Here is a 26,895-nt window from a genome sequence, read left to right on the forward strand (position 1 = left end):
AACTCACGTTGATTTGAGTGTACTCTATATTACATTGACTGTTCTATTTATTATAAATTACCATGATTGCATATAAAACTCCTCATGTATGTGATGCGAGTAATAAATAAAGTCAATTCAATTACAGTAAGAAATATAGATACAGTACTTTGCAAAAGTATTAGGCACATTTAGGGTGCCCAAGATGTTTACACGGTACTGCAGTGACTATGTATTGCACTGTACTGCTCCGGCAAAAAAATCAAATTTCATGACAAAGGAAATTCAGGGCTCAAGAAGGGTCAGTCCAAAATGTCAACTGTCTACTTATTTCCATGGATTCTGCTGGACTTGCTGAGTTCCTCCAGCATTTTGTGTGTTGCTCTGGACTTCCAGCATCTGCAGACTTTCTTGTGTTTAAACTTTCATGACATACGTGAGTGATGATAAACCTGATTCTGATACGGGTCTCTATTGTGGACACAGAGTCAGAAGGGGGCAGGGAGAGGGGAATCATGGTTGGAAAAAGGGGAAGGGAGAGGGGAGGGAGCAGGAAGCACCAGAGAGACATTCTGTAATGATCAATAAACCAATAGTTTGGAATCAAATGACCTTGTCTGGTATCTCATGGCTCGGTGTGTCTGCACCCATACCACACCCCCCCCCCCCACTCCTGGCACCCCTTCTCTGCCACAAGTCCCACACCCCTCCTACGACACTCCACCCTCGACATTCCCAACATCCTTTGTTCACGCCAGATTTACAAACTCACTTTCTGCTCCATGTTGATAAATACAGTACTGTGCAAAAGTTTTAGGCACCCTAGCTATATACAGCGCCTATAAAAAGTATCCAACCCCCTTGGTAGTTTTTATGTTTTATTGTTTTACAACATTGAATCACAATGAATTTAATTTGGCTTTTTTTGACACTGATCAACAGAAAAAGATTTTTTTTTGTCCAAGTGAAAACAGATCTCTACAAAGTGATCTGAATTAATTACAAGCTTCAGTGTCTGAGATGGGAGAGACTGCACACACAACTGCTGCCCGGGTGCTTTACCAGTCTCAGCTTTATGGGAGAGTGGCAAAGAGAAAGCCACTGCTGAAAAAATCTTACATGAAAATTCAGTTAGAGTTTGCCAGAAAGCATTTGGAGACTCTGAAGTCAGCTGGAAGAAGGTTCTATGATCTGATTAATCCAAAATTGAGCTTTTTGGCCATCAGACTAGACATTTTGTTTAGCGTAAACCAAACATTGCACTTAATCAAAAGCACACCATCCCTACCGTGAAGCATGGTGGTGGCTGCATCATGCTGTGGGGATGCTTCACTACAGCAGGCCCTGGAAGGCTTGTGAAGGTAGAGGGTAAAATGAACACAGCAAAATACAGGGAAATCCTGGAGGAAAACCTGATGCAGTCTGCAAGAGAACTATGACTTGGGAGAAGATTTATTTTCAAGCAAGACAATGACCCCAAGCATAAAGCTAGAGCTACACAGGAATCACATAAAAAAACAACAAAGTGAATGTCCTGGAGTGGCCAAGTCAGAGCCCAGACCTCAATCCAACTGAGAATTTGTGATTGAACTTGAAAAGGGCTGTTCACTCATGATCCCCATGCAATCTGACAGAGCTTGAGTAGTTTTGTAAGGAAGAATGGGGACAAATTGCAGTGTCCAGATGTGCAAAGCTGATAGAGACCCATCCACACAGACTCAAGGCTATAATTGCCACTAAAGGTGCATCTACTAAATACTGACTTGAAGGGGGTGAATACATGCAATAAATTGTATTGTGTTTTATATTTGTAATTAATTCAGATCACTTTGACATAAAACAGTCTTTTTCTGTTGATCGGTGTCAAAAAAGCACAATTAAATCTACTGTGATTTAATGTAAAACAATAAAACGAGAACTCTTTATAGGCACTGTATATGTGCTTAAGGCTTTTCAGAATACTGTATGTACAGGCAGCACAATCCTCATGGTTTATTTTATTGTCAAAATATGCATGTACAAATTGACTCCGAGTTCTATTGTGCCTGCATACTTTGACAATAAAATGAACTTTGAACCTTGAGAATATTTTGCACCAGCCGCTGTATCTCTTGTTAGTGTGTGCATCATTTACTCTGAGAACTTCATGCAAACAAGGGATTTCATTGCACACTGGTTTCCGTGGCCACAAACTAATCGGTGGTAGTGTAAAGGTTAGTGAAACACTTCCCTGTGCAAGCTGTAAGACGGGGAGAGGGGGGTCAATACCCTCCGATGTCTGTGAGGAGTCTGCATGTTCTCCTGTGGCTTTCCTTCAGATTAGATATTGTAAAGTTATTTCCCATGGTAGGGGATTCTAGGACAAGAGGGCACGACTTCAGGATTGAAGGACGTCCTTTTAGAACAGAGATGAGGCAGAGGGTGGTAAATCTGTGGAATTTGTTGCCACGAGTGGCTGTGGAGGCCAAGTCATTGGGTGTATTTAAGACAAAGATAGATAGGTTAGTGATTAGCTGGGGCATCAAACGGGATGGGGAGAAGGCAGGGAAGTGGGGATGACTGGAAGAATTGGATCAGCCCATGATTGAATGGCAGAGCAGACTCAATGGGCCAAATGGCCTACTTCTGCTCCTATATCTTATGATCTTATGGATCTCACTTTTTGCTCCTTTCTGCACCATTTTTTATCATGTATATTTCTTATTGTAAAATGGGGTGACACGGTAGTGTAGCAGTTAGTACAATGCCATTTGGTCAGCTAACTGGGCATTGTAAATTGTCCCGTGATTAGGCTCGGGTTAAATCGGGGGATGCTGGGCAGTGCAGCCTGGAGGGCCAGAAGGGCCTTTTCCAGGCTCTATCTTAATAAATAAACAAATAAAATCAATTTTTAATCACACCAGAACACATAGAAGCAGAATTAAGCCATTCAGCCCATCAAGTCTGCTCTGTCATTCCACCATGGCTTATCCTAGATCCCATTTGATCCCACACACCTGCCTTCTCACCATATCCTTTGATGCCCTGACCGATCAGGAAACAATCAACTTCCACCTTAAATATACCCACAGACCTTGGCCTCCACCGCAGTTGATGGCAGGGCATTCCATAGATTCAATTCTCTCTGGCTAAAAAAATTCCCCCTTACCTCTGTTCTAAAAGGTCACCCCCCCCCAACTTTGAGGCCGTTCCCTCTATTTCTGGATACACCCACCACAGGAAACATCCTCTCCACATCCACCCTATCTCGTCCTTTCAACATTCAGTAGGCTTCAATGAGATCCCCAAGTATTCTTCTAAATTCCAGCAAGAACAGGCCCAAAGCTGCCAAACACTCCTCGTATATTAACCCCTTCATTTACAGAATCATCCTCATGAACCTCCTCTGGACTCTTTTCAATGACAACACATTTTTTCTGCGATATGGGGCCCAAAACTGTTGACAATACTCCAAGTGCAGCCTGACTAGTGTCTTAGAGAGCCTCAGCATTATCTCCTTGCTTTTAGTTTCTGTTCCCCTCAAAATAAATGCCAACATTGCATTTGCCTTCTTTACCACAGACTCAACCTGTAAATTAACCTTCTGGGAGTCTTGCATGAGTCCTAAGTCCCTCTGCACCTCTGATGTTTGAACCTTCACCCTATTTAGATAGTAGTCCCCACTATTGTTCTTTTTACCAAAATGCATTATCATACATTTCCCATCACTGTATTCCATCTGCCACTTTTTTGTCCATTATTCCAATTTGTCTAAGTCCTGCTGCAATCACATTGCTTCCTCAGCACCACCCACCTCTCCATCTATCTTTGTATCATCTACAAATTTTGCAGCCAAGCCATCAATTCCATTATCCAAATCATTGACAAACAATGTGAAAAGTAGTGGTCTCAATACTGACCACTGAGAAACACCACTAGTCACTGGCCACCAACCAGAAAAAGTCCCTTTTATTCCCACTCACTGCCTCCTGACTGTCAGCCATTCCTCTATCCATGTCAGTATCTTTCCTGTAACGCCATAGGATTTTATCTTGTTAAGCAGCCTCATATGAGGCACCTTATTGAACGTCTTCTGAAAATTCAAGTAAATGACATCCACTCCCTCTCCTTTGTCCACCCTGCTTGTTACTTCCTCAAAGAACTCTAACAGATTTGTCAGGCAAGATTCCCTTTACAGAAACCATGCTGACTTTGACTGATTTTATCATTAGTCACTAAATACCCCGAAACCTTGTCCTTAGTAATAGACTTCAACACTTTCCCATCCACTGAGGTTAGGCTAACTGGCCTATAATTTCCTATCTTTTGCCTTCCTCCCTTCCTAAAGAGTGGAGTGACATTTGAAATCTTCCAGTCCTCCGGGACCACGGCAGAATGAAGTGATTTTTGAAAGACCATAACCAATGCATCTGTTATCTCTTCAGCAACCTCTCTCAGGACTCTGGGATGAAGTCCATCTGGTCCAGGTGACTTATCCACCTTAAGACCTTTCAGTTTACCTCACACTTTTTCCTTTGTAATAGCAACATATTGCACTGTACTGCTGTCGTGAGACAACAAATTTCAACAATTAGACTTGATTCTATATCAATATTTAAGAGAGGTTTGGATAAGTACATGGATAGGAGGGGTGTGGAGGGCTCTGGTCTGGCTATGAGTCGATGGGAGGAGGCAGATTACCCTATTTAGATAGCATGGACTAGATGGGCCAAAGGGCTCATTTCTGTGCTGTAGTTGCCTATGACTCTATTTCAATGTGTCAGTGATAATAACTAGATTCTGATTCAGATTCAGTGGCGTCTCATTCCAGCAGTGCGAGGGTTAATAGGCAAGTGGTCCTCACATCTGAATATTACAAAGCCAGCACAAGCTGAGAGGGGAACTCCAGCTCTTGGTGGCAAACTTCCACATTGACCTGACCTGCGATATTTCGAGAATGAACAACAATACAGAACAGAATGTTCAGCAAGGCTCATAAACACTGACATTTCACAATTTTTCAGAAATGGATATATAATTCATATGACTGTATCGGCATTTTGTGTGCCTGAGAGAGGAACGGGATTTCATATCACAGGATCTCCCTGAGGTTTGGTCCTTGAAGATACCGACTCAACCCAGGGTTATGTCACTAATGTACCAACTCTCCCTGGGGTACGGTCTCTGATGTACCGACTGTCCCCAGGGTACAGTCCCTGATGTACCGACTGTCCCCAGAATACAGTCCCTGATGTACCTACTGACTCTCCCAGAACATTTACTGTCCATTTCCCTCCACAGATGCTTCCTGAGCTGCTGAATTCCTCCATTGCTTTGAGTGTTGCTCTGGACTTCCAGTACCTGCAGAATCGCTTGTGCCTCCATTCTGCTGAGAAATTTTCCTTCCCCAAGTAGACGTGGACTCTGCCACCCATTTTACCCATTAAACCAGGAGATCCCAGCCTTTTTATGCCATGCACCAATACCATTAAACAAGTGGTCTATGTGGACCCTGTGTCACAACCACGGATTCAGCAGCGCAGGAGATACGGCAATTGCACTCGTGAATATGCATGTGTCAGCTAATCATTTCATTGTGACGGTATTTAACTCCATTCTTTTCATCTTAGTGCTTGTCGAGGCCTGAGAAAGGCACAGCAGTGCTTCGCTGCCTGCTTGCATTCAGCCTTTCCTGGGAAATTGGACTGTCGAGTCAACTGACTCTGAAGACTAGCAGTAGTTGTTTTATAGTTAGTTATTCCTTTCAGCTGCAGTGTTGGCTTTGTTTCTCATTTAGGAGTTTTAGTTAATGGCCCTGTTTGGCCTAGAATTTATTGTTTTTTTTCCTCCAACTCTGTTCGCATTGAAGTCTGTGAACTATCGACCCACTTCAGTGTCTCTCGCTCAGCACTCGGGCCATACTCGAAAGTAGTGACACGCAGTTTGGGAACCTCTGCATTCAACCAATGATACAACTTGATTAGTTGAATGGAAAAGACCTCATTTTGATTTTTCAGGAGCTGCAAAATTTGCCCTGATCACTGTTAAGGTTCAATTCCCACTGCTGTCTGTAAAGAGCTTGTATGTTCTCCCCTTTAACCTCATGGGTTTCCTTCAGGTGCCTGATTTCCTCCCACGTTCTAAAGGTGTATGGATTAGGGTTAGTTTGGTGTGAACATGCTAGAGGAGTGGTGATGCTTGCAGGCTACCTTCAGAATATCCTCAGACTGTTCCGTAATAATAACCATATAACCATATAACAATTACAGCACCGAAACAGGCTTTCTCGGCCCTTCTAGTCCGTGCCGAACGCTTACTCTCACCTAGTCCCACCTACCTGCACTCAGCCCATAACCCTCCATTCCTTTCCTGTCCATATACCTATCCAATTTTTTTTTAATGACAAAATCGAACCTGTCTCTACCACTGCTACCGGATGCTCATTCCACACAGCTACCACTCTCTAAGGAAAGAAGTTTCCCCTCATGTTACCCCTAAACTTTTGCCCCTTATCTCTCAACTCATGTCCTCTTGTTTGAATCTCCCCTACTCTCAATGGAAAAAGCCTATCCACGTCAACTCTATCTATCCCCCTCATAATTTTAAATACCTCTATCAAGTACCCCCTCAACCTTCTACGCTCCAAAGAATAAAGACCTAACTTGTTCAACCTTTCTCTGTAACTTAGGTGCTGTAACCCAGGTAACATTCTAGTAAATATCCTCTGTACTCTCTCTAATTTGTTAACATCTTTCCTATAATTCGGTGACCAGAACTGTACACAATACTCCAAATTTGGTCACCAATGCCTTGTACAATTTTAACATTACATCCCAACTCCTATACTCAATGCTCTGATTTATAAAGGCCAGCATACCAAAAGCTTTCTTCACCACCCTATCCACATGAGATTCCACCTTCAGGGAACTATGCACCATTATCCCTAGATCACTCTGTTCTACTGCATTCCTCAATGCCATACCATTTACCATGTATGTCCTATTTGGATTATTCCTGCCAAAATGTAGTACCTCACACTTATCAGCATTAAACTCCATCTGCCATCTTTCAGCCCACTCTTCTAACTGGCCTAAATCTCTCTGCAAGCTTTGAAAACCTATTTCATTATCCACAACGCCACCTATCTTAGTATCATCTGCATACTTACTAATCCAATTTACCACTCCATCATCCAGATCATTAATGTATATGGCAAACAACATTGGACCCAGTACAGATCCCTGAGGCACACCACTAGTCACCAGCCTCCAACCTGACAAACAGTTATCCACCACTACTCTCTGGCATCTCCCATCCAGCCACTGTTGAATCCATTTTACTACTTCAATATTAATACCAAATGATTGAACCTTCCTAACTAACCTTCTGTGTGGAACCTTGTCAAAGGCCTTACTGAAGTCCATATAGACAACATCCATTGATTTACCCTCATCAACTTTCCAAGTAACCTCTTCAAAAAATTCAGTAAGATTTGTCAAACATGACCTTCCTCACACAAATCCAAGTTGACTGTTCCTAATCAGACCCTGTCTATCCAGATAATTATATATACCATCTCTAAGAATACTTTCCATTAATTTACCCACGACTGATGTCAAACTTACAGGCCGATAAATTCTAGGTTTACTCTTAGAACCCTTTTTAAACAATGGAACCACATGAGCAATATGCCAATTCTCCCGGTTTCTAATGACATTTGAAATATTTCTGTCAGAGACCTTGCTATTTCTACACTAACTTCCCTCAAGGTCCTAGGGAATATCCTATCAGTACCAGGAGACTTATCCACTTTTATATTCTTTAAAAGCTCTAGTACTTCCTCTTCTTTAATCATCATAGTTTCCATAACTACCCTACTTGTTTCCTTTACCTTACACGATTCAATATCCTTCTCCTTAGTGAATACCGAAGAAAAGAAGTTGTTCAAAATCTCCCATCTCTTTTGGCTCCGCACATAGCTGTCCACTCTGATTCTCTAAGGGACCAATTTTATCCCTCACTATCCTTTTGCTATTGATATAACTGTAGAAACCCTTTGGATTTATTTTCACCTTATTTGCCAAAGCAACCTCACATCTTCTGTTAGCTTTTCTAATTTCTTTCTTAAGATTCTTTTTACATTCTTTATATTCCTTGAGAACCTCATTTACTCCATGCTTCCTATATTTATTGTAGATCTCTCTCTTTTTCCGAACAAAGTTTCTAATATCCCTTGAAAACCATGGCTCTCTCAAACTTCTAACCTTTCCTTTCAACCTAACAGGAACATAAAGATTCTGTACCCTCAAAATTTCACCTTTAAATGACCTCCATTTCTCTATCACATCCTTCCCATAAAACAAATTGTCCCAATCCACTCCTTCTAAATCCTTCGCATCTCCTCAAAGTTAGCCTTTCTCCAATCAAAAATCTCAACCCTGGGTCCAGTCCTATCCTTCTCCATAATTATATTGAAACTAATAGCATTGTGATCACTGGACCCGAAGTGCTCCCCAACACATACCTCCATCACCTGACCTATCTCGTTCCCTAACAGGAGATCGAACACTGCCCCTTCTCTAGTTGGTACCGCTATGTATTGCTACAAAAACTATCCTGCACACATTTTACAAACTCCAAACCATCCAGCCCTTTTACAGAATGGGCTTCCTAATGGATGTGTGGAAAATTAAAATCTCCCACAATCACAACCCTGTGCTTATTACAAATATCTGCTATCTCCTTACAAATTTGCTCCTCCAATTCTCGCTCCCCATTAGGTGGTCTATAATTCACACCTATAAGTGTTACTACACCTTTCCCATTCCTCAATTTCACCCAAATAGCCTCCGTAGACGAGCCCTCTAATCTATCCTGTCAAAGCACAGTGTAATATTTTCTCTGACAAGCAATGCAACACCTCCCCCTCTTGCCCCTCTGATTCTATCACACCTGAAGCAACGAAATCCAGGAATATTTAATTGCCGATCACACCCCTCCTGCAACCATGTTTCACTAATAGTTGCAACATCATATTTCCAGGTATCAATCCATGTTCTAAGCTCATCCACCTTTCTTACAATGCTCCTGGCATTAAAATAGATGCATTTAAGAAACTCTCCACCTCTTCCCCTCTGTTTATCCTTAACGGTGCAAATAACTTTATTATCTTTTTCTTCCTTCTCCCCTATATCTTCGGTCTGAGCACTCCCCTTCTCTATCACCTGCCTATCCTCCCTCACACACTGTCTACTAGCTTTTTCTATTTGTGAACTAACCTCCTCTCCCCTAGTCTCTTCAAATTGATTCCCACCCCCAACCATTCTAGTTTAAAGTCTCCCCAGTAGCCTTAGCAAATCTCCCTGCCAGGATATTGGTCCCCCTAGGATTCAAGTGTAACCTGTCCTTTTTGTACAGGTCACACTGTAACAAAAGAGGTCCCAATGATCCAGAAACTTGAATCCCTGCCCCCTGCTCCAATCCCTCAGCCATGCATTTATCCTCCACCTCATTCCATTCCTACTCTCACTGTCACGTGGCACAGGCAGTAATCCTGAGATTACTACCTTTGAGGTCCTTCTTCTCAACTGCCTTCCTAACTCCCTATATTTTCCTTTCAGGACCTCTTTCTTTTTCCTACCTATGACATTGGTACCTATATGTACCACGACCTCTGGCTCCTCACCCTCCCACTTCAGCATATCTTGGATGCGATCAGAAACATCCCGGACCCTGGCACCAGGGAGGCAAACTACCATCCGGGTCTCCTGACTGCATCCACAGAATCGCCTATCTGACCCCCTAACTATCGAGTCCCCTATTACTACTGCCTTCCTCTTCCTTTCCCTACCCATCTGAGCTACAGGGCCGGACTCTGTGCTGGAGGCACGGTCACTGTTGCTTCCCTCAAGTAGGCCGACCCCCCCAACAGTACTCAAACAGGAGCACTTATTGTCAAGGGGTACAGCCGCTGGGGTACTCTCTAGTACCTGACTCTTCCCCTTCCCCCTCCTAACTGTGACCCACCTGTCTACCTCCCGTGGCCCTGTTGTGACCACCTGCCTGTAACTCAACTCCTCACTCTTCCCGACCAGACGAAGGTCATCGAGCTGCAGCTCCAGTTCCCTAACACAGTCCCTTAGGAGCTGCAGCTCAACACACCTGGCACAGATGTGGATGTCTGGGGGGCTAGGAGACTCCAGGACCTCCCACGTCCGACACTGGGAACAACAAGCTGCCCTCAAGCTCATACTTCCCCCTTTCCTCAAATAAAAAGAAAAACTGAAACCTAAACCTACCTTGCCTCGCTCATTCAGCCCTTAAGCCTACACTCTGCTCCCGGCTCACTCCGCTGCCCGCTGTTTAAGGCTGTGTCCTTTTTAAATCTTCCCCGCTTCACTGCCCGACGTCGCACGCCTGCGCAGTCCTGACTCTCTTAACAACAATGAGAAGAAAAAAATCAAAAAGGCTCCCGCCGCACTCCCATTCTGATTCTCCAACTTCCTTCTCCAAAAATAATACCCAATATTAATAAAGTCCCATATTAATAACTATCCTTTAATGTTACAAATGGGTCAGCATGGTGGTGTAGTGATGAGCGGAATTCTAGCACAGTACGCAAAACCCGGGTTCAATTCCTGCCACTGTCCATAAGGGGTTTTATATTCTCCTTGTGACCGCTTGCGTTTTTCCAGATACTCCAGTCTCCTCTCACATTCCAAAGACATACAAGTCATCGTTTGAAGTTGCAAGATAGAGAGAATAACATCTTGCAGTCCAGGAGCCATTTGAAAACTTCAAGTCTCATGTGAGTTTTATTTGAGCCAATGAAATGAAAGGAGGTGTAAGTGGGGCAGTGCAGTTTTGGCTCAGCAGGTCTGAGTGAGAACAGACTTGGGCAAGCACAGGTACAGTTTCTAGTAAGTTTTTTCTTTGTGAGTACATAGCTAGTGCACTGAGAATGGGTTCAGAGGTAATGGTTTGTTCCTTGTGTGAGATGTGGAAAATTTGGGAGTCGTCCAATCTCCCTGATAACTACATCTGCATGAAGTTCACAGCCCCTTAGAGACCGTGTTAAGGAACTGGAGCTGCAGCTCGATGACCTTCAGCTCATGTGGGAAACTGAGGAGCTGATAGATAGGAGCTACAGGGAGGTAGTCACCCCTAAGTTTCAGGAGACAGATACATGTGTGACTGTCAGGAGAGGGACAGGCAATAGGCAGCCAGTGCCGTTCCTCTCGATCATAAGAATACTGTTTTGGATGGTGTTGGGGGGTGGGAGAGACAACCTACAAGGGAGAAGCCGCTATGAGCAGGTCTCTGCACTGAGTTTGGCTCTGTGGCTCACAAGGGAAGGGGAGAGAAGAGGAGTGATGGAGGATTCCATAGTTAGAGGAACAGACAGCAGATTCTGTGGATATGAAGAAGACACCCGGATAGTATGTCACCTCCCAGGTGCCAGGGTCAGAGACATCTCAGATGGGGTCCACAGCCTTCTAAAGTGAGCAGCCAGAAGTCTTGGTACACATTGCTGCCAATGACATAGGTAGGAAAGGTGAGGAGGTCCTGAATAAAGTATGCAGTGAGCTCATTAGAAAGCTGAAAAGCAGGACCTCCAAGGTAGTAATCCCTGGGTTTCTGCCCGTGCCATGTGCCAGTGAAGGTAAGAATAGGATGAGTTGGCAGATGAATGTGCGGCTGAGGAATTGGTTCAGGGGGCAGGGATTCAGATTCCTGGATCATTGGGGCCTCTTCTGGGGGAGGTACGACCTGTACAAAAAGGACGGGTTACACCTGAACCCAAAGGGGTCCGATATCCTAGCAGGCAGGTGTGCTATAGCTTTTGGGGAGGGTTGAAACTAGTGTGGGGGGTGGGAACCAGAGTAATAGGGGTGAGGATGAGGCAGTTGGCATGCAGGTAGATGCAGTGTGTAGTGAGATATCAGAAAGGACAGGCAGATGGTCGGGCAAAACAGCAATCAGCAGGATGAGCTAAAGTGTAACAGGGGGCCAAAATCGATAAGGTTGATTAATTTCGGGACTAAAAGTGTTAAATTTGAATGCACGCAGTATACGGATCAAGGTAGATGAACTTGTAGCACGGTTAGAGATTGGCAGGTGTGACGTTGTGGGCACCACTGTGTCGTGACTGAAAGAAGATCATAGTTGTGAGCTTAACATCCGAGGGTACACATTGTATCGAAAGGACAGGTAGATAGGCAGAGGGGATGGGGAGGCTCTGTTGGTAAAAAAAAATTAAACCAAATCCTTAGAAAGAGGTGCCATAGGATCGGAATATTTAGAACCTTTGTGGATAGGGTTAAGGAACTGGAAAGCTAGAATGACCCTGATGGGAGTAACATACAGGCCTTTGAACAGTCCCCAGGATGTGGGATACAAATTAAAATGGGAGATAAAAAAGGCATGTAAAAAAGGCAATGTTACATTAGTCACGGGAGGATTTCAATATGCGGCTAGGTTGGGAAATTTAGGTTAGTGCTGGAATCCAAGAGGGGGATTTTGTAGAATGCTTATGAGATAGCTTTTTAAAGTATCTTGTGGTTGAGTCCACTAGGAGATCAATTATTCTGGATTGGGCATTGAGTAATATTTTAAAAATCCTTCAGGAAGCAGTGATCATAACATGATAGAATTCACCCTGCAGTTTGAGAAAATAAAGTCAGATGTATCAGTATTACAGTAGAGTAAAGGGAATTATAGAGGCCTGGGTGAGGAGCTGGCCAAAGTTGATTAAAAGGGGACACTAGCAGGGATAATGGCAGAGCAGCAACGTCTAGAGCTTGTGGGGGTAATTCCAGGCAGAAGGACCTAAAGAAGGTGCCAGATATCGACTTCTTCCTGTTCATCTGCAAAGCAGTTTAAATAGCTGAGGACCTGTCGGAGTCCGTGATCTACAGCGGCACTCAAACGGAGGTTCTTCACAGCAGCGTCTTTCCACTCTCGGAACTTGCTGAGCGGCCTAGCGTTTTGATATCTTCAGGAGCGGCCAAGAAGACATGCGCCTTCGGGGTGCAGCCTTGTGCAGCCCTGTGGACGACAAGTCCTCACCTGTGTCACCGTCTGACGCATCACAGCAGATCAGAACATGGAGACAGCAGTGTACACTGCTGTCGAAATAATCAGTGCTACAGACTGTAACATCGAAACAGCGGGCTGTTGGTCTCCTCTCTCACTGTGGCAGGAATGACACCTCTCCCTCCCTCAATATTGAGAGAGGGAGCCTGTGGGGTGGCAAAGTGTTGGGTTAACAGTGATTTTTGAAGGACTGTAAATCATGGTCCTTTGGGGGAATTTCTATTGCTTGCATGGTGGGTGGTGAGGGGGGCTGATGCTTTTGCTGAGGAATGTGGGGAGGAGGGTTGATGCTTTGCTGCTGCTTGTGCATGGGGGAGGGGGGCTTTGGGGTTATAATGTATTTTTATCATTCATTCTTTTGGGGTTTTCTTCTGTTTCGTGGATGTCTGAGAAGAGTAAGAGCTTCGGGTTGTATGCTGAATACATTCTCTGATATTAAATGGAACCATTGAACCATTGAATTCAAAAGGCGCAGGATAGATACGTTTCAAATCTGAAGAAGTATTCTAAAAGCAAGATGATGCGACTCTGGCTGACAAGGGGAGTCAAAGACAGCATAAAAGCAAAGGGGAGAGCATATAATATAGCCAAAACTAGTGGAAGACAGAAGACTGGGAAGCTTTTAAAAAACAACTGAAGGCAACTAAGAGAAGCAATAAGGAAGAGAAGATGAAATATGAAGATAAGCTAGCCAATAATAACAAAGAAGATACCAAAAGTTTTTAAAAATATATAAGCAGTAAAAGAGAGGTGAGAGTGGATATTGGACCACTGGAAAATAATGCTGGAGAGGTAGTAATGAGAGACAATGAAATGGCAGAGGAACTTAATAAGTATTTTGTGTCAGTCTTCACTGAGAAAGACACTAGCAGAATGCCAGAATGTGAGAGTGTCAGGGGGCAGAGGTGAGTGTTCCTGCTATTACTAGGGAGAAGGTGCTTAGAAAGCTGAAAGGTCTGAAGGTCAATAAATCAACAGGACCAGATGGACTACACCTCAGAGTGAGACTTGCGAAGAGATTATAAGACCATAAGACATTGGAGCAGAATTGGGCCATTCGATCATGGCTGATCATTTTTCCTCTCCTCAACCCCATTTCCCGGCCTTCTCCCTGTAACCTTTACTGCCATGTCCAATCAAGAACCTATCATTCTCTGCCCTAAGTACACCCAACAACCTGTCCTCCAGAGCTGCCTGTGGTAATAAATTTCATAAATTCACCACCTTCTGGCTAAAGAAATTTCTCTGAATCTCTGTTTTAAATAGGCTCTCTTCTATCCTGAGGCTGTGCCCTCTTGTTCTAGACTCTCCCACCATGGGAAACTTCTCCACATCTACTCTGTCTAGGGCTTTCAACATTCAAAAGGTTTCAATGAGATCCCCCCCCCCATCCTTCTGAATTCCAGACCCAGAGCCATCAAATGTTCCTCTATGATAACCTTTTCATTCCTGGAATCATCCCTGTGAACCTCCTCTGGACCCTCTCCAATGCCAGCACATCTTTCTTAGATGAGGAGCCCCAAACTGTTCTCAATACTCAAGGTGAGGCCTCGCCAGTGTCTTATAAAGCCTCAGCATCACATCCCTGCTCTTGTATTCTAGACCTCTTGAAATAAATGCTAACATTGCATTTGCCTTCCTCACCATCGACTCAAGCTGCAAGTTAACCTCTAGATTGTTCTACACCCGGACTCCCAAGTCCCTTTGCATCTTAGGTATTTGTATTTTCTCCATATTTAGAAAATAGTCTGCACATTTATTTCTACTATCAATTTGCATGACCATACATTTTCCAACATTGTATTTCATTTGTCACTTTCTTGGCCATTTTCCTAATCTGTCTTAGTCCTTCTTCAGCCTACCAATTTCCTCAATACTTCCTACCTCTCCACCAATCTTTGTATCATCTGCAAACTTGGCAACAAAGAACTTAATAGGAGCAGGATTCGGCCATCCGGCCCATCGAGCCTGCTCCGCCATTCAATAAGATCATGGCTGATCTGGCCATCGACTCACCTCCACTTACCTGCCCTTTCCCCCCCATAAGCCTTAATTCCCCTACTATGCAAAAATCTATCCAACTTTGTCTTAAATATATTTACTAAGATAGCCTCCACAGCTTCATTGGGCAGAGAATTCCACAGATTCACCACTCTCTGGGAAAAGCAGTTCCTCCTCCTCTCTGTTCTAAATCTACTCCCCTGAATCTTGAGGCTATGTCCCCTAGTTCTAGTCTCAACCCCTAGTTCTAGTTCCACTATCAGTGGAAACAACTTTCCTGCCTCTCTCTATCTTATCTATCCCTTTCATAATTTTATATGTTTCTACAAGATCTCCTCTGTTTCTTCTGAGAGGAGCCATCTATTCCATTGTCTAAATCATTGAGGTACAGCATAAAAAGAAGTGGTCCCAACACCGACCCATGCAGAACACCACTAGTCACTGGCAGTCAATCAGAAAAGGATCCTTTTATTCCCACTCGCTACTTCCTACCAATCAGCCATTGCACTAACCATGTTAGTAACGTTCCTGTAGTAATATGTGTTCTTAACTTGGTAAGCAGCCTCACATGTGGTACCTTGTTAAAGGCCTACAGAAAGTCCAAATATACAACATCCACTGCATCCTGTTTATCTATCCTACTTGTAATCTCCTCAAAGAATTCCAACAAATTCATCAGACAAGATTTTCCCTTAGGATACCATGCTGCCTTCGTCCTTTCAATAGACAATAGGTGCAGAAGTAGACCATTCGGCCCTCCGAGCCTGCACTGCCATTCTGAGATCATGGCTGATCATCTACTATGATGATCTACTGAGATCATGGCTGATCATCTACTATCTACTACCTTATTCTTAAACCATGCCCTCTGGTACTGGACTCTCCCAGCATCTGGAACATATTTCCTGCCTCTATCTTGTCCAATCACTTAATAATCTTATATGTTGCAATCAGATCCCCTCTCAATCTCCTTAATTCCAGCGTGTACAAGCCCAGTCTCTCTAACCTCTCTGCGTAAGACAGACTGGACATCCCAGGAATTAACCTTGTGAATCTACACTGCACTTCCTCTACAGCCAGGATGTCCTTCCTTAACCCTGGAGACCAAAACTGTACACAATACTCCAGGTGTGGTCTCACCAGGGCCCTGTACAAATGCAAAAGGATTTCCTTGCTCTTGTACTCAATTCCCTTTGTAATAAAGGCCAACATTCCATTAGCCTTCTTCACTGCCTGCTGCACTTGCTCATTCACCTTCAGTGACTGATGAACAAGGACTCCTAGATCTCTTTGTATTTCTCCCTTACCTAACTCTACACCATTCAGATAATAATCTGCCTTCCTGTTCTTACTCCCAAAGTGGATAACCTCACACTTATTCACATTAAACGTCGTCTGCCAAGTATCTGCCCACTCACCCAGCCTATCCAAGTCACCCTGAATTTTCCTAACATCCTCATCACATGTCACACTGCCACCCAGCTTAGTATCATCAGCAAACTTGCTGATGTTATTCTCAATGCCTTCATCTAAATCATAAACAGCTGTGGTCCCAATACCGAGCCCTGTGGCACCCCACTAGTCACCACCTGCCATTCCGAGAAACACCCATTTACCGCTACCCTTTGCTTTCTATCTGCCAACCAGTTTTCTATCCATGTCAATATTTCATCTTTAATAATGGACTCTAGCATCTTCCCCACCACTGATGTTAGGCTGACAGGTCGATAGTTCTCTGTTTTCTCCCTCCCTCCTTTCTTAAAAAGTGGGATAACATTAGCCATTCTCCAATCCTCAGGAACTGATCCTGAATCTAAGGAACATTGGAAAATGATTACCAATGCATCCGCAATTTCCAGAGCCACCTCCTTTAGTACCCTAGGATGCAGACCATCTGGACCTGGGGATTTATTAGCCTTCAGTCCCATCAGTCTGCTCATCACCGTTTCCTTCCTAATGTCAATCTGTTTCATTTCCTCTGTTACCCCATGTCCTTGGCCCATCCATACATCTGGGAGATTGCTTGTGTCTTCCCTAGTGAAGACAGATCTAAAATACTTATTAAATTCTTCTGCCATTTCTCTGTTTCCCATAACAATTTCACCCAATTCATTCTTCAAGGGCCCAACATTGTTCTTAACTATCTTCTTTCTCTTCACATACCTAAAAAAGCTTTTGCTATCCTTCTTTATATTCCTGGCTAGCTTGCATTCGTACCTCATTTTTTCTCCCCATATTGCCTTTTTAGTTAAGTTCTGTTGTTCCTTAAAAATTTCCCAATCATCTGTCTTCCCACTCACCTTAGCTCTGTCATTTTTTTTTAATGCTATGCAATCTCTGACTTCTTTTGTCAACCACTGTGGCCTCTTTTCCCCCTTTGAATCCTTCCTTCTCTGGGGGATGAACTGATTTTGCACCTTGTGCATTATTCCCAAGAATACCTGCCATTGCTGTTCCACTATCTTTTCTGCTAGGATATCTGTCCATTTAACTTTGGCCAGCTCCTCCCTCATGGCTCCATTGTCTCCTTTGTTCAACTGCAACACTGACACCTCCGATCTGCCCTTATCCTTCTCAAATTGCAGATAAAAACTTATCATATTATGGTCACTACCTCCTAATGGCTCCTTTACTTCAAGATCGTTTATCAGATCCTGTTCATTACACAACACTAAATCCAGAATAGCCTTGTCCCTGGTTGGCTCTTGTACAAGCTGTTCCAAGAATGTATCCCTTAGGCACTCTACAAACTCCCTATCCTGGGGTCCAGCACCAACCGGATTCTCCCAGTTCACCTGCATGTTGAAATCCCCCATAACTACTGCGACATTACTTTTGCCACATGCCAATGTTAACTCTCTATTCAACTTGCACCCAATATCCACGCTACTGTTTGGTGGCCTGTAGACAACACCCATTAGGGTCTTTTTGCCCTTACTGTTCCTCAGTTCTATCCAAACAGACTCTACTTCTCCTGATCCTATGTCCCCCCTTGCAAAGGACTGAATCTCATTCCTCACCAACAGGGCCACCCCACCCCCTCTGCCCACATTTCTGTCCCTACGATAGCACGTATACCCTTGTACATTCATTTCCCAGGTCTGATCTCCCTGCAGCCATGTCTCCGTTATCCCAACAACATCATAGTTACCCATTCGCACCTGAGCTTCAAGCTCATCCGCCTTATTTCTGACACTTCGTGCATTCAGATATAGAATTTTTAGCCCATTTCTCCTCTCTCTGTTTAAATCGCTGCCTATTGTGCTTAACCCAGCTCCCCGAAATCCCGTCAGGCTATACACCCCTTGAATTTTGTTGTCCTTCCTAAATTTACTTATTCTTTCTGCACATTTAACTCCACGTTCCGTCAGACCATCCCTCTGTACATGTGTCCTCCTTATCACTTGTTCCGCCTCACCTTTCTCTACTACACACTTAATATTCCAGAACCGTGTAGTCCCCACCTGTCCTTTATTCTTCATCTCGCTATCCTCTCTCACATTCTGGATCCCTGCCCCCTGCAAATTTAGTTTAAACCCCCCTGTTATGACCTCAGCCCCCTCCTTTGTGAGAATCGCAAGAGCCCTAGTCAAGGGGGGGGTCAACTGACCCAAGAGGGGGAGAGACGTGCTGAATAGACACAGGAAATGGGAGAGAGAGAGAGAGAGAGACGTGCGGAAGACCACATTCTCCCGAGAAGCAGAATAAAGGCGATATTGACTATTGTCTCATGAAGACCACGTGAAAAGCCTTCGGGCAAAGTGGGCTGGTTGAGAGAGAGATCGCATCACCTGCAACCTGATTGACACCTGCGATCTCGTGAAGAAGTATAAAGGAGTGTCTGAGGGGGGGACAACCCTCAGACGCACCAAGGAGACACCAAGGAAGCACGATACCGATTCCCGTGGGAGCGGGAAGCCATTTTGAAGGAAGCCACGTGCGTTAGATTCCGAATTTTGAATCTGTGGCTAGAACCTTGGAAGATCGCTTTTAACTAACAACGGGGAAGCCTGCTCCCCTGATTCCAAGGATTTGCTCTGTAAAGACAACGGGCAAGTGTTTATCCTTTCTCAACCATCTCTCTCTCTCCACAACGTGAAACCCCAGCGGTTCCCAAAAGGGAAAAGCCTGCAAACTTCTGAGCGACTCTTTATATTTCAATTGGACTCAGTATTACCCCTAGACAACTATAGAGCTTATTTCTGATTGATTATTATTACACCGGTGTTTTAGATTGAGTTTTGACGATGTATATGATCTGAATGTTTTGTATTACCCATACGTTTGTGCCCCTTTTTTTGAATAAAACATTTGAAAATAGTAGCATCCGACTCAGCTGATCCCGCTATCTTTGCTGGTAAGTTACCTGGTTGCGAGGTTACGTAACAAGTGGGGTTCTCGTCCCGGATTTGAAACCAAAGGGGAGGGTCAGTGAATCGGGCTGTAAGTCCAAACTTAAATCTGGTTACGCAGGTAGCCAGACGGGAAACCAGCAAAGATGGATGTGGATGAATTTATGAGAAACCCGACGGTAGAGGTGCTAGGGAAGGCTACAAAATCAGACTTGGTAAATTTGGCGCAGGCGTTAGACCTCACAGTGGTGAAGCCAGCAATGAAAAAGCAGGAAGTGCGAAGGGTCATACAACAGTATTACGTTGGGAAGAAGGTGTTTGCAGCTGAGGATTTGGAAAATATCCCCGAAAAGAGATTAGCGAGTGGGACAAATCAGGCAGAGTTGGAGAAAGCAAAGTTGGACCATGAGCTTAAAGTAAAGCAGCTAGAAGCAGCTGAAAAGGCTGAAGAAAGAGCTGAAAAGGAAAAGGCTGCGGAGAGAGAGCATGTGTTCAAACTAAGGGAATTAGAGATGAAACGGGGTCATGAGCTCCAGCTAAAGCAGCTAGAAGTAGAAGCAGAAGAGAAAGAGAAACAAAGGAGCCATGAATTGGAGCTGGACAGGCGAAGGCAAAAGCGAAGAGCTCAAGGGGAAGAGAGAGAGGAGGGGTTTGATGTTAGTCGGGCGTTGAGGTTGGTCCCCCCGTTCGAGGAGACGGATGTTGATAGTTATTTCTTGCTTTTTGAGAAGGTGGCAGTGAATCAGAAGTGGCCCAGAGAGCAGTGGGTGGCGTTGTTACAAAGTGTGTTACGAGGGAAAGCACAGCGGGTATATGCAGCGTTGCCCCCGGAAGGGGAAGGGAGTTATGACCAAGTAAAGGAGGCCATTCTCCGAGGTTACGAGTTAGTACCTGAGGCGTATAGACAAAGGTTCTGAAATTTAAGGAAAGGGTGGAATCAAACGTATACCGAGCTAGCCCATGAGAAGGGTGTGCTCTTGGACCGTTGGTGCACCGCTGAAAAGGTGGCCGAGAATTATGGGCGTATCAGGGAGTTATTTTTGGTTGAGGAATTTAAAGGTTGTGTTCCGGAAGAGATCCGGGTGTATTTAAATGAGAGGTCGAATCAGTCCATCTCAGAACTTGCTAGGTTCACAGATGAATATGCCCTAACCCACAAGCCAAAGTTTTCCTCGCCAAAAAGTTACCCGAGAGACCGTCGGAACGGCAGGGAAAGCCCGCCAGCTGAGGTGGAGATCCCGCCGGGAGCTAGCAGAAAAAGTGAGGATAACAGACAGGAAACCTGGAGACCCCCTGGTTTAACCTGCTTTAATTGTGGGAAGGTGGGTCATATCGCATCAAAATGCTTTGCTCCGAGAAAGGAGCCAGAGAGGGAGAGAGCAGCGATCCCTATCGGGTGTGCAGTGGTAATCAGGAAATCGACAAGAGGGCCCCAGGTAGATGGAATACAGGAGGGGCAGGAGACATTTAGTTCTGAAGGAACCGTGGCTTTGAAGGAAGGGGACCCCCCCATCCCCGTACGAATTTGGAGAGACACGGAGGTGGAGCTATCATTAATTAGCCGTAACGTGTTACCCTTCGGACCTCCGACGGGCGAGGTAGCCCTGAGAGGCCTAGGGAACTGGATCAAAGTAGTGCCTTTGCATAGGGTCCTTCTCGATTGCGAGTTGGTGTCGGGACCTGTGGAACTAGGAGTCCTGCCGGAGTTACCGGGGGAGGGCGTGGACCTCCTTTTGGGTAATGACCTCGTGGGTGGGAAGATGGGAACCGCCGTGATAGTTGAGGCCCCGCCCATGGAGTCCCCGAGATATCCCGCATGCGCGGACACTTGCAGCCTGTCGAGAAAAGCAGCTGAGAACCAGAGCAGTTTAAATCGGGCCAGTAGTGAATTGGCCAAGACGTTTTTACCGACCCTATACCACGAGGGTTCCGAGGGTGGTAAAACAGAAAGTAGTAAAGTGAAAGGGGGTAAGGGCGAGGAGATAGCCCCCCCCCCTTAGTGAAGAGAAAGGTCCTAGAGGTAGGAAATAAAGATGAGAAACGGATAAAGCTGTTAAAAGGTCCAGAGTTGGACATGGTTGATCTGTCTGGTTTGGCAGAATTGTTTGGAGAAGTTGAGAGTTCAAAAGGTGTTCCAGATGGTCCCGAGAGTGAAATGAGGGCAGTCTTAGAGAGGAAGGGTATCCTTGCTATGGAGAAGTCAGCTGAAATGGCCGAGGAGGTTGTTTCAGCTCGCAGGGTTGCGCCTTCCCCAACGGGGGGCTGCCTAGAGAGTAACTGGAAGGATCGGGGGACGTTAGAATTTGAAAAAGGTACGGGTGATGAAAGCCTGGAAGAGGCCAATGTCCCGTTTGAGTGTGTCCAAGATGGGGATGCACGTGGTGCTGAGCCTAGTCACGGAGCTCAGGAAAAAGCTGAGGTATTTGACTTAGCTGGACGAGACGGCCGTCCTTTTGGATCAGATAGACTTGGTTCGAGGAAAAAAGGGTTAACCTTGGGGAGTGCGAGTCCCCAGAGGGTTGTGCTGAGGGGAGTGTTCAGAGTTAATGTGGAGTTTATGACTGGGGAGATAACTGTTGTTGTGGGGGAGAACGGTAAATCTGTAGTTCCCAACTCGAAGGGAAAAGGGTTAAAGTCTAAAATGATGCCTACGCACCGATTACAGGTTGATTTGTAAGGTGCCTCACACGCTATTGTTATTCAAGAAAGCGCTGCGAGGAAGCCGAAATTTAAATGCGGCCAGGGGGAAAGGTTCGCCCTGAAACACATCAGCCTGTATGGTCTTGGCAGAAGGGCTAACTACCTGGGTGGACGCGGAGTTAAGAGCATAACCCTTGTGGGAAGGAAAGGCGGGAGAGTACTTTGCCAAATTACTCGCAGTCCCCACGGGGGGACTCACCGGGAAAAGGCGATGGGTAATAGAAATGCCCTTTGTAAATCACAACGCCGGTTGTACGGGTTCGCGCCAAAGCCTGTGAATAATAAAGACCACCCCTTGGGAGATCTGCCGGTGAAATACCACGACCGAAACGATTAGTATTTGTATAAACTTTTGTAGATGCACCTAAGCTAAGATCACACCTCCTTAGTTATGTTGCTGAAGAAAGCAAATAAATAAGGTGGTTATTGAGCTGAAGTTTGATGCTACCAGACTTTAGTATGGCACGTGAGGTTAAGGTATTAAAGAAAGGGGCACTGTACTTGTTACCTATTTAGATACTGACTTGAATGTATAACAGTAGTACTCTGTGAAGAGAAAAGCTTGTGTAGTATGTAGATTCAAAAAAAAAGTCCTGTACCAACCTGTTTTGAACCGCTGGTAAAAAACCTGCTATGGGGGGAGATGTTATGACCTCGGCCCCCTCCTTTGTGAGAATCGCAAGAGCCCTAGTCAAGGGGGGGGTCAACTGACCCAAGAGGGGGAGAGACGTGCTGAATAGACACAGGAAATGGGAGAGAGAGAGACATGCGGAAGACCACATTCTCCCGAGAAGCAGAATAAAGGCGATATTGACTATTGTCTCATGAAGACCACGTGAAAAGCCCTCGGGCAAAGTGGGCTGGTTGAGAGAGAGATCGCATCACCTGCAACCTAATTGACACCTGCGATCCCGTGAAGAAGTATAAAGGAGGGTCTGAGGGGGGGACAACCCTCAGACGCACCAAGGAGACACCAAGGAAGCACGATACCGATTCCCGTGGGAGCGGGAAGCCATTTTGAAGGAAGCCACGTGCGTTAGATTCCGAATTTTGAATCTGTGGCTAGAACCTTGGAAGATCGCTTTTAACTAACAACGGGGAAGCCTGCTCCCCTGATTCCAAGGATTTGCTCTGTAAAGACAACAGGCAAGTGTTTATCCTTTCTCAACCATCTCTCTCTCTCCACAACGTGAAACCCCAGCGGTTCCCAAAAGGGAAAAGCCTGCAGACTTCTGAGGGACTCTTTATATTTCAGTTGGACTCAGTATTATCCCCTAGACAACTATAGAGCTTATTTCTGATTTATTATTATTACACCGGTGTTTTAGATTGAGTTTTGACGATGTATATGATCTGAATGTTTTGTATTACCCATACGTTTGTGCCCCTTTTTTTGAATAAAACATTTGAAAATAGTAGCATCCGACTCAGCTGATCCCACTATCTTTGCTGGTAAGTTACCTGGTTACGAGGTTACGTCCTTTATTCTTCATCTCGCTATCCTCTCTCACATTCTGGATCCCTGCCCCCTGCAAATTTAGTTTAAACCCCCCCAAGAAGCACTAGCAAACTTCCCTGCAAGAATGTTAGTACCGCTCCAGTTCAGGTGTAAACCGTCCCGTCGGAACAGATCCCACCTTCCCTGGAACAAAGCCCAATTATCTAAAAACCTGAAGCCCTCCCTCCTGCACCATCCTCTCAGCCACATATTAATCTGTATAATCTTTCTGTTCCTTGCCTCACTCGCATGTGGCACAGGTAGCAATCCTGAGATTGTTACCCTGGAGGTCCTGCCCTTTAGCTTCGCACCTAACTCCCTGAGCTCCCTACGCAGGACCCCCTCACTCATCCTACCCACGTTGTTGGTCCCTACATGGATCACAACATCTGGGTTCTTGCCCTCCCTCTCAAGAATAACCTGCACCCGATCTGAGATGTCTCGGACCCCAGCACCAGGGAAGCAACATACCATCCGAGACTCCCGATCTTCCCCACAAAATCTCCTATCTGCCCCCCTGACTATAGAATCCCCTATCACTACCGCTCTCTTCTCTTCCCTCCTCCCCTTCCTAGTCAAGGGTCCAACCTCAGTGCCAGAGACAGGACCACTGCAACTTGTTCCTGGTAGGTCATCCCCACCAACAGTATCCAAAACGGTATACTTATTGTTGATGGGAACGGCCACAGGGGTGCTCTGCTCTCTCTGTCTGCTCCCCCTGCCTCTCTTGACTGTCACCATTTGCCTACCTCCTGACTTTTCGGTGTGACTACCTCCCGATAACTCTTATCTATCTCTGCCTCTGCCTCCCGAATGATCCGTAGTTCATCCAGCTTCTGCTCCAATTCCCTAACTCGGTCTGATAGGAGCTGCAGCTGGATGCACCTTTTGTAGGTGTGGTCATCAGGAACAACTGTGTTGACCCTGACCTCCCACATACTGCATACGGAGCACACCACTGCTCTAACTGTCTCCCCCATTACCTGATCCCAGATTAGTCAGAATAAATGAAAAAAGAACCTACTGACCTTACCTTTTTACCTCAGCAAGCACGTACTGATTTCCTCTCACCGAAGTCCCCTTGCGCCAAAGCCCAGCACTCCTTACGCCCGCTCCTAAAAGTGGGCCTCTTTTTAAACTCCGCGCTCGCCGCTGACGTCACCCGCGCCTGCGCAGTTTTACCTTCCTCCTCAGGTACTGTCCAGGTAGATCCTTAAAGAGTGGAATGACAGTTATAATTTTCATGTCCTCTGGCACCATGCCAGAGTCCAATGATTTTTGAAAGATCATTGCTAATGCCCCCACAATCTCTACCACGACCTCTTTCAGCACCCTAGGGTGCACTTCATCTGGTCCAGGTGACTTATGTACCTATAGGTCTTTCAGCTTTTGAACACAGTGAAGACTGATGCAAATTACCCATTTAGTTCATCTGCCATCTCCTTGACCCCTGTTATTATTTCTCCAGCCTCATTTTCTAGCGGTCCTACATCCACTCTCGTCCCTCTTTTATTTTTTACATACTTGAAAAAGCTTTTACTATCCACTTTGATATTGTTTGCTAGCTTGCTTTCATATTTCATCTTTTCCCTTCTAATGATTCTTGCAGTTTCTCTCTGTAGGTTTTTAAAAGCTTCCCAATCCTCTATCTTCATACTAATTTTTGCTTTGTTGTATGCCCACTCTTTTGTATTTACACTAGCTTTGATTTTCCTTGTCAGCCACGGTTGTACTATTTTGCCATTTGAGTATTTCTTCTATTTTTGGAATACACATGTCCTGCACCTCCCTCATTTTTCCCAGGAACTCACACCATTGCTGCTCCGCTGTCATCCCTGCCAGCAGCTCCTTCCAATTTACTTTGGCCAACTCCTCTCTCATACCACTGTATTTCCTTTACTCCACTGAAATACTGCTACGTCAGACTTTACTTTCTCCCTAACAAATTTCGGTTTGAACTCAGTCATATTGTGATCACTGCCTCCTAAGGGGTCCTTTACCTTAAGCTCCCTAATCACCTCCAGTTCATTACATAACACCCAATCCAGTGAAGCTGATCCTCTAGTAGGCTCAATGACAAACTGCTCTAAAAAGCCATCACTTCAACAACTCATTCTCTTGAGATCCATTACCAGCATGATTTTCCCAATCTACCTGCATGTTAAAATCTCCCAAAATACTCATAATATTTCTCTTTTGGCATGCTTTTTATATTTCCTGGTGTAATCTGTGGTCCACATCCCAGTTACTGTTGGGAGGCCTGTATATAACTGCCTTTTACCCTTGCAGTTTCTTAACAACCCACGTATTCCGATCCTAAGTCACATCTTTCTAATGATTTGATGCCATTCTTTACCAGCAGAGTCACACCATCCCTTCTGCCTACCTTCATATCCCTCTGATACAACATTTAACCTTGGACATTCAGCTTCCAACTACGATCATCATTCAGCCATGATTCAGTGATGACCACAACATCATACCTGGCAATCTGTAATTGTGCAACAAGATCTCTCCAGTCTTTAAGAAGGGATGGAGGAAGTTCTAGGGCCAGTTAGCCTGACTTCAGTGGTTGAGTAGATGGTGGAACCCACTATTAAGAATGAGATTTCGCCATCCTTAGAGACACATGATAAAATAGGCCAAAGTCAGTGTGGCTTCCATAAAGGGAAATCTTTCCTGACAAACCTGTTGGAATTCTTTGAGGAAATAACCTGCAGGGTAGACAAAAGAAAGTCAGTGAATATTGCTTACTTGTATTTTCAGAAGACCTTTAACGAGGTGATAAGATAAGAGCCCGTGGTATTACAAGAAAGACACCAGCACTGGGTAAAGTAGTAGCTGATTGGCAGGAGGCAAAGAGTGGGAATAAAAGGAGCCTTTTCTGGTTGGCTGTCAGTGACTAGTGTGTTCCCCAGGAGTCGGTGATGGGACCGTTTCTTTTTACATTATATGTCAATGAATGGATGACAGAATTGATGGCTTTGTGGCCAGTATTGTGGACTTATGAAGACAGAAGAAGGGGCAGATAGTGTTGATGAAGGAGGGAGGCTATAAAAGGACTCAGACAGATTGGGAGAATGGGCAAAGATGCGGCAGATGGAATATGGTAAGTATATGGTCACTTTGTCAGAAGAAATGAAAGAGTTGACTGTTTTCTAATTGGGGAGAAAATTCAAAAATGAGAGATGCGATAGGGACTTGGGATTCCTTGTGCCAGATTCCTGAAAGGTTACCTTGCAGGTTGAGTCAGTGGTAAAGAAGGTAAAAATGATGTTCACATTAATTTCA

This window comes from Hemitrygon akajei, chromosome 6 (genome assembly GCF_048418815.1).
Source record: "Hemitrygon akajei chromosome 6, sHemAka1.3, whole genome shotgun sequence".
NCBI classification, from domain to species: Eukaryota; Metazoa; Chordata; class Chondrichthyes; order Myliobatiformes; family Dasyatidae; genus Hemitrygon; species Hemitrygon akajei.